Genomic DNA, 8,318 nt, shown 5'->3' with positions numbered 1-8,318 from the left:
AAATCGATTATTGTTTTTGTTTTTGTACAGGCGCGAAACAGGACAGTCGCGTGCCGGTTAAGGACCCCCGGCAACTTTGTGATTTTATTGGACGCAGCCACGGAAGTAAATGGGGGGGGGGGGGGCGGGGGGGGTGTAGGGGTAAGAAATTTGGCGTGACATCCTCAAACTATTTAATATAAGCGTTCTTTTTTGTCACGGTGTATCTGAATATTACATTGCAGTGACTCATAAACAACTTAGAAAATAAAACTTGTATTAAATACATTATTGACTGACATTGTGTTGCTGTTCTGAACGATGGCGTTTGTTCTGTATGTGAAGTTGTGGCAATAAAGTTTTGAAGAAAAAAAAAAAAGCTTTTTGAAAAATGTATTTCCATTCAAAATAAGTTAGAAAATCACATATAAACCAATGGTATACTGGTGAAATTCTTGAAATATTTATTATATGATGATGATTTAAATGTATTATTTTTGCAGATTATACAAATGTATATTGTTCAGAAGAAGACTTGAAGGAAGTGATGAGAATAATAGAGGTTGAGTTGATTCAGCTAAAAAAATGGTTTGATATTAATAAGTTATCATTAAATGATAAGAAAACTAAATGTACGGTGTCTAGTGGTGCAAGGACAAATTGTGAAGCAAAATTAAAATTAAATCTAGTGGAAATTGATAGAGTATATGAAACTAAATTCTTGGGAATAATAATTGATCATAAATTATGTTGGAAACCGCATATTGAATATATAAAGGGAAAAATATCAAAATCCATTGCTATTCTTTATAAAGTAAGACACATGCTGGATAAGAAATGTCTGCATATGTTATATTGTTATTTTATTTTCCATATTTAACATATTGTGTTGAAGTTTGGGGAAATGTTTATAAAACAAAAATAGACCCAAAAATTAAACTTCAAAAAAGGGTCATTAGAATAATACACAAAGCGTGCTACTATGAACATACCAATCCATTATTTATAAGTACCAATGTGTTAACATTTTCAGATATTGTGTTTTTAAAAACAATGGAAATTATGTTTGGAGTAAAGAACAACAGCCTTCCAGCTTGTATTCTTAGGTAATTTCAATTAAGAGGAGAAAACTATAAATTACGGGAGATATTGATTTTTGAAATAGGTAAAGTAAGAAGGAATATAAATTACAAATGTATTTCAGTTTTAGGAGTTAAATGGTGGAACAAGCTCAGTGATGAGTTGATTACATGTAGTTCTTTGTTAAGGTTTAAGAAAACCTTGAAAGGTGAAATAATTGAAAATTATAAAATATAGTAACAATTACTTTCATCCAATTGATTTTTTTTTTTTAACGTTGATGTTGCAGGCAATCTTATTTTCAGTGTAGCTGAGATAGGCTCCAGCGCCCCCGCGACCCCGAAGGGAATAAGTGGTAGAAGATGGATGGATGGATGGATGGTATAGGATAGGCAAATATAAGCTTTGGCTTCAGCCTATTCCTTTTTCGGTCATTCTTTTTATTTTATTTTATTTTTGTGTGTAAGTGTGTATGATTGTTAAATATGTATAATCTGTACTGTTAAACTGGTCACACAAAATGGTTAATGGTTGATGGTTGATTATATGACCGAAATAAACTTATTTAATTAATTAATTCATTCATTCATTAATTTTTATATATGTCTCATTTCTGAATTCTACGACGCTAGCGCTCCTAATGTAGAATTCAGAAATGAGACATATTTAAAAATCATCATATAATATTTCAAGCATTTCACCAGTATACCATTGGTCTATATGTGATTTTGTAATTATTTTTTTTTTTTTAATGAAGATACATTTTTCAAAAAGCATATTTTTTTTCTTCAAAACTCGTTGTTTTAAATGTTTGTCAACATTATTATGCTCCAGGCAAAATATTTTCTACTTAAATGTCGATTTATGAAAGTAAGGCCTACATTTCCTAATTGGCTTAATGGTTTACAATTATCAATCAAATCTTGGAGAATGAATAAGACTACAAAAGCCCTTAAATTGATATCTTTGTTAAAAACATTTAAAGTGATTTAGGTAGCCCTTTTTGTCTTTTAAAAAAAAAATTATAATTTCTATTAGACTTAGACTTAGACAAACTTCAATGATCCACACGGGAAATTGTTCCACGCAGTAGCTCAGTTACAAAGGATGGAAAGTGTAAGGATGGAAAGGACAATGCAGGTATAAAGTAGACTAAAAATGTACCGTAGTAGCAATATAAAATATAACATTTATAATGAGATAGGCTCCGGCACCCACCGCGACCCCGTAAGGGACAAGCGGTAAAAAAAATGGATGGATGGATGCAAAATGTACATATTATATATACAGTATATGATGTATACTGATATATTAATTATATTATATATTTATATAATATATACAATATAGAACAATGACCATGTACAATATTACATATGGACAACCATAAGTGTTTACATTTTGCTTTATATTTATCATTTTACTTATTTTTTTGTCTGGTTTTGTATTTGTTTTGTATCATCCCATCCATCCATCCATTTTCTACCGCTTATTCCCTTTTGGGGTCGCGGGGGGCGCTGGAGCCTATCTCAGCTACAATCGGGCGGAAGGCGGGGTACACCCTGGTATATTACTTTTTTTTTGTTCGGTTTGCACTTTTGTGTGTTTTTTGTTTGTTTTCATTATATTTGGATGTATTTGTTGGTTTGTATGATATCCATGAAGTAAGACTACATATTATGTTGAAGGGGGCAGGAAAATATACGATTTTTCTTCATCCTGCTCCTTCTCAGGCATTGGTGTGTAAATGTATAATTGTATAATTGAGGTATAATTGTCTATCGATCAAAGATGCACATCAATGAAGGAGATAAATAAACAATGAAATGAACATATTACAGTACATGTAAAAGCTGCAGCATAAAATAGAGAGAAGATCCAGCAGAAAATATACATAACAAATTATTATTTATTAACATTAATCGTCTTATCCCCATCCCTTACCCCGCATACTGCTGCCATACTAGTCCATAGCCTGGTCACCTCTCGTCTGGACTACTGCAACTCTCTCCCGTTTGGTCTCCCTCACAAGTCACTTCACAAACTTCAACTTCTCCAGAACTCTGCAGCCCGGATAATCACCAGAACCCCTTCAATCCAGCACATCACCCCTGTTCTGCAGCAACTCCACTGGCTACCCATCAAACATCGTATCCACTTTAAAATAATTCTCCTCACTTTCAAAGCCATCCATAACCTCTCTCCATCTTATCTCTCTGACCTGATCCGTGTCGCCACGCCCTCACGTTCCCTAAGATCCTCTTCATCCATCCATCCCACTGTCCCTTTATTTAAACTGTCCACCATGGGTGCCCGAGCTTTCAGCCGCTCTGCCCCACATCTTTGCCGCCAGACCTTCGTAACTTAGACTCAATATCCCTCTTCAAATCAAGACTCAAAACACACCTATTCCTGACTGCTTATTCATTGTACCGTATTTTTCGGACTATAAGTCGCAGTTTTTTTCATAGTTTGGCCGGGCTCCAGTGCGACTTATATATGTTTTTTTCCTTTTTTACTATGCATTTTCGGCAGGTGCGACTTATTCTCCGGTGCGACTTATACTCTGAAAAATACGGTAATCATCTTTTCTTCTCTATCTTTGCTGTTGTTATTATTGTTGTTTTTATCCAATTTGATTTTATTGTTTTGATTTTGTACGGTGTCCTTGAGTGCCCATAAAGGCGCCTTATAAATAAAATGTATTATTATTATTATTATTATTATTATTTATTAATATTTAATACTCTAAATGTATTTTCTTTTGTTTTATTTCCTTGTTGTTGAAAGTGCATTGACTGTTGAGTGAATTATAAATGTATGTTTGTTGTTAATAAATAAATAAATGAATAAATAAATAAATAAGTAAATAAATAAATAAATAAAGTTAGCGCGTTGCTTTTGAAGCTTACCGAGCTGCGTTGACGGAGCCTCGGACAACACGCACTCTATCCGTAGACCTGAGAGTATAACTAGTATAGTATAACTAGTGCTCGGTCGTAGTTATGAAAAAGCAATTTTACGAAGCCTATATCTGTTTGTCATCGTACTTTTTTGTTTCTCATTAAAAAAAAAAAATCGAATTTAATTCACTGTCTTTATGATATTCACCCCTTGTTGTTGAAAGTGCCTTGCCTGTTGAGTGAATTATAAATGTATGTTTGTTGTTAATAAATAAATAAATAAATAAATAAATAAATAAAGTTAGCGCGTTGCTTTTGAAGAATACCGAGCTGCGTTGACGGAGCCTCGGACAACACGCACTCTATCCGTAGACCTGAGAGTATAACTAGTATAGTATAACTAGTGATTGTCCGTAGTTATGAAAAAGCAATTTTACAAAGCCTATATCTGTTTGTCATCGTACTTTTTTGTTTCTCATTAAAAAAATCGAATTTAATTCACTATGTCTTTATGATATTCACCCGTTGTTGTTGAAAGTGCCTTGACTGTTGAGTGAATTGTAAATGTATGTTTGTTGTTAATAAATAAATAAATAAATAAAGTTAGCGCGTTGCTTTTGAAGAATACCGAGCTGCGTTGACGGAGCCTCGGACAACACGCACTCTATCCGTAGACCCGAGAGTATAACTAGTATAGTATAACTAGTGCTCGGTCGTAGTTATGAAAAAGCAATTTTACGAAGCCTATATCTGTTTGTCATCGTACTTTTTTGTTTCTCATTAAAAAAAAAAAATCGAATTTAATTCACTGTCTTTATGATATTCACCCCTTGTTGTTGAAAGTGCCTTGACTGTTGAGTGAATTATAAATGTATGTTTGTTGTTAATAAATAAATAAATAAATAAAGTTAGCGCGTTGCTTTTGAAGAATACCGAGCTGCGTTGACGGAGCCTCGGACAACACGCACTCTATCCGTAGACCTGAGAGTATAACTAGTATAGTATAACTAGTGATTGTCCGTAGTTATGAAAAAGCAATTTTACGAAGCCTATATCTGTTTGTCATCGTACTTTTTTGTTCCTCATTAAAAAAAAAAATCGAATTTAATTAACTATGTCTTTATGATATTCACCCCTTGTTGTTGAAAGTGCCTTGACTGTTGAGTGAATTGTAAATGTATGTTGGTTGTTAATAAATAAATAAATAAATAAATAAAGTTAGCGCGTTGCTTTTGAAGAATACCGAGCTGCGTTGACGGAGGCTCGGACAACACGCACTCTATCCGTATCCGTAGACCTGAGAGTATAACTAGTATAGTATAACTAGTGATTGTTCGTAGTTAGGAAAAAGTAATTTTACGAAGCCTATATCTGTTTGTCATCGTACTTTTTTGTTTCTCATTAAAAAAAAAATCGAATTTAATTCACTGTCTTGATGATATTCACCTCTTGTTGTTGAAAGTGCCTTGACTGTTGAGTGAATTATAAATGTATGTTTGTTGTTAATAAATAAATAAATAAATAAAGTTAGCGCGTTGCTTTTGAAGAATACCGAGCTGCGTTGACGGAGCCTCGGACAACACGCACTCTATCCGTAGACCCGAGAGTATAACTAGTATAGTATAACTAGTGATTGTTCGTAGTTATGAAAAACTACGAATGACAAACAGATATATATCTGTTTGTCATCGTACTTTTTTGTTTCTCATTAAAAAAAATAATCGAATTTAATTCACTATGTCTTTATGATATTCACCCCTTGTTGTTGAAAGTGCCTTGACTGTTGAGTGAATTATAAATGTATGTTTGTTGTTAATAAATAAATAAATAAATAAATAAATAAAGTTAGCACGTTGCTTTTGAAGAATACCGAGCTGCGTTGACGGAGCCTCGGACAATACGCACTCTATCCGTAGACCTGAGAGTATAACTAGTATAGTATAACTAGTGATTGTCCGTAGTTATGAAAAAGCAATTTTACGAAGCCTATATCTGTTTGTCATCGTACTTTTTTGTTGCTCATTAAAAAAAAAAAAAAATCGAATTTAATTCACTATGTCTTTATGATATTCACCCCTTGTTGTTGAAAGTGCCTTGACTGTTGAGTGAATTATAAATGTATGTTTGTTGTTAATAAATAAATAAATAAATAAAGTTAGCGCGTTGCTTTTGAAGAATACCGAGCTGCGTTGACGGAGCCTCGGACAACACGCACTCTATCCGTAGACCTGAGAGTATAACTAGTATAGTATAACTAGTGATTGTTCGTAGTTATGAAAAAGCAATTTTACGAAGCCTATATCTGTTTGTCATCGTACTTTTTTGTTTCTCATTAAAAAAAAAATCGAATTTAATTCACTATGTCTTTATGATATTCACCCGTTGTTGTTGAAAGTGCCTTGACTGTTGAGTGAATTGTAAATGTATGTTGGTTGTTAATAAATAAATAAATAAATAAATAAAGTTAGCGCGTTGCTTTTGAAGTATACCGAGCTGCGTTGACGGAGCCTCGGACAACACGCACTCTATCCGTAGACCTGAGAGTATAACTAGTATAGTATAACTAGTGATTGTTCGTAGTTATGAAAAAGCAATTTTACGAAGCCTATATCTGTTTGTCATCGTACTTTTTTGTTTCTCATTAAAAATGTTTTTAATTTAATACACTATGTCTTTATGATATTCACCCCTTGTTGTTGAAAGTGCCTTGACTGTTGAGTGAATTATAAATGTATGTTTGTTGTTAATAAATAAATAAATATATAAAGTTAGCGCGTTGCTTTTGAAGAATACCGAGCTGCGTTGTCGGAGCCTCGGACAACACGCACTCTATCCGTAGACCCGAGAGTATAACTAGTATAGTATAACTAGTGATTGTTCGTAGTTATGAAAAAGCAATTTTACAAAGCCTATATCTGTTTGTCATCGTACTTTTTTGTTTCTCATTAAAAAAAAAAATCGAATTTAATTCACTATGTCTTTATGATATTCACCCCTTGTTGTTGAAAGTGCCTTGACTGTTGAGTGAATTATAAATGTATGTTTGTTGTTAATAAATAAATAAATAAATAAAGTTAGCGCGTTGCTTTTGAAGAATACCGAGCTGCGTTGACGGAGCCTCGGACAACACGCACTCTATCCGTAGACCTGAGAGTATAACTAGTATAGTATAACTAGTGATTGTCCGTAGTTATGAAAAAGCAATTTTACGAAGCCTATATCTGTTTGTCATCGTACTTTTTTGTTCCTCATTAAAAAAAAAAATCGAATTTAATTCACTATGTCTTTATGATATTCAACCCTTGTTGTTGAAAGTGCCTTGACTGTTGAGTGTATTATAAATGTATGTTTGTTGTTAATAAATAAATAAATAAAGTTAGCGCGTTGCTTTTGAAGAATACCGAGCTGCGTTGACGGAGCCTCGGACAACACGCACTCTATCCGTAGACCTGAGAGTATAATTAGTGTAGTATAACTAGTGATTGTTCGTAGTTATGAAAAAGCAATTTTACGAAGCCTATATCTGTTTGTCATCGTACTTTTTTGTTTCTCATTAAAAAATAAAAAAAATCGAATTTAATTCACTGCCTTTATGATATTCAACCCTTGTTGTTGAAAGTGCCTTGACTGTTGAGTGTATTATAAATGTATGTTTGTTGTTAATAAATAAATAAATAAATAAAGTTAGCGCGTTGCTTTTGAAGTATACCGAGCTGCGTTGACGGAGCCTCGGACAACACGCACTCTATCCGTAGACCTGAGAGTATAACTAGTATAGTATAACTAGTGCTCGGTCGTAGTTATGAAAAAGCAATTTTACGAAGCCTATATCTGTTTGTCATCGTACTTTTTTGTTTCTCATTAAAAAAAAAAAATCGAATTTAATTCACTATGTCTTTATGATATTCACCCCTTGTTGTTGAAAGTGCCTTGACTGTTGAGTGAATTATAAATGTATGTTTGTTGTTAATAAAAAATAAATAAATAAATAAATAAAGTTAGCGCGTTGCTTTTGAAGAATACCGAGCTGCGTTGACGGAGCCTCGGACAACACGCACTCTATCCGTAGACCTGAGAGTATAACTAGTATAGTATAACTAGTGATTGTTCGTAGTTATGAAAAAGCAACTTTACTAAGCCTATATCTGTTTGTCATCGTACTTTTTTGTTTCTCATTTTAAAAAATCGAATTTAATTCACTATGTCTTTATGATATTCACCCCTTGTTGTTGAAAGTGCCTTGACTGTTGAGTGAATTATAAATGTATGTTTGTTGTTAATAAATAAATAAATAAATAAATAAATAAATAAATAAATAAATAAATAAAGTTAGCGCGTTGCTTTTGAAGAATACCG

Source organism: Entelurus aequoreus, linkage group LG20 (assembly GCF_033978785.1).
Source record: "Entelurus aequoreus isolate RoL-2023_Sb linkage group LG20, RoL_Eaeq_v1.1, whole genome shotgun sequence".
In the NCBI taxonomy this organism is placed as follows: Eukaryota; Metazoa; Chordata; class Actinopteri; order Syngnathiformes; family Syngnathidae; genus Entelurus; species Entelurus aequoreus.
This window is presented reverse-complemented; position numbering follows the sequence as displayed.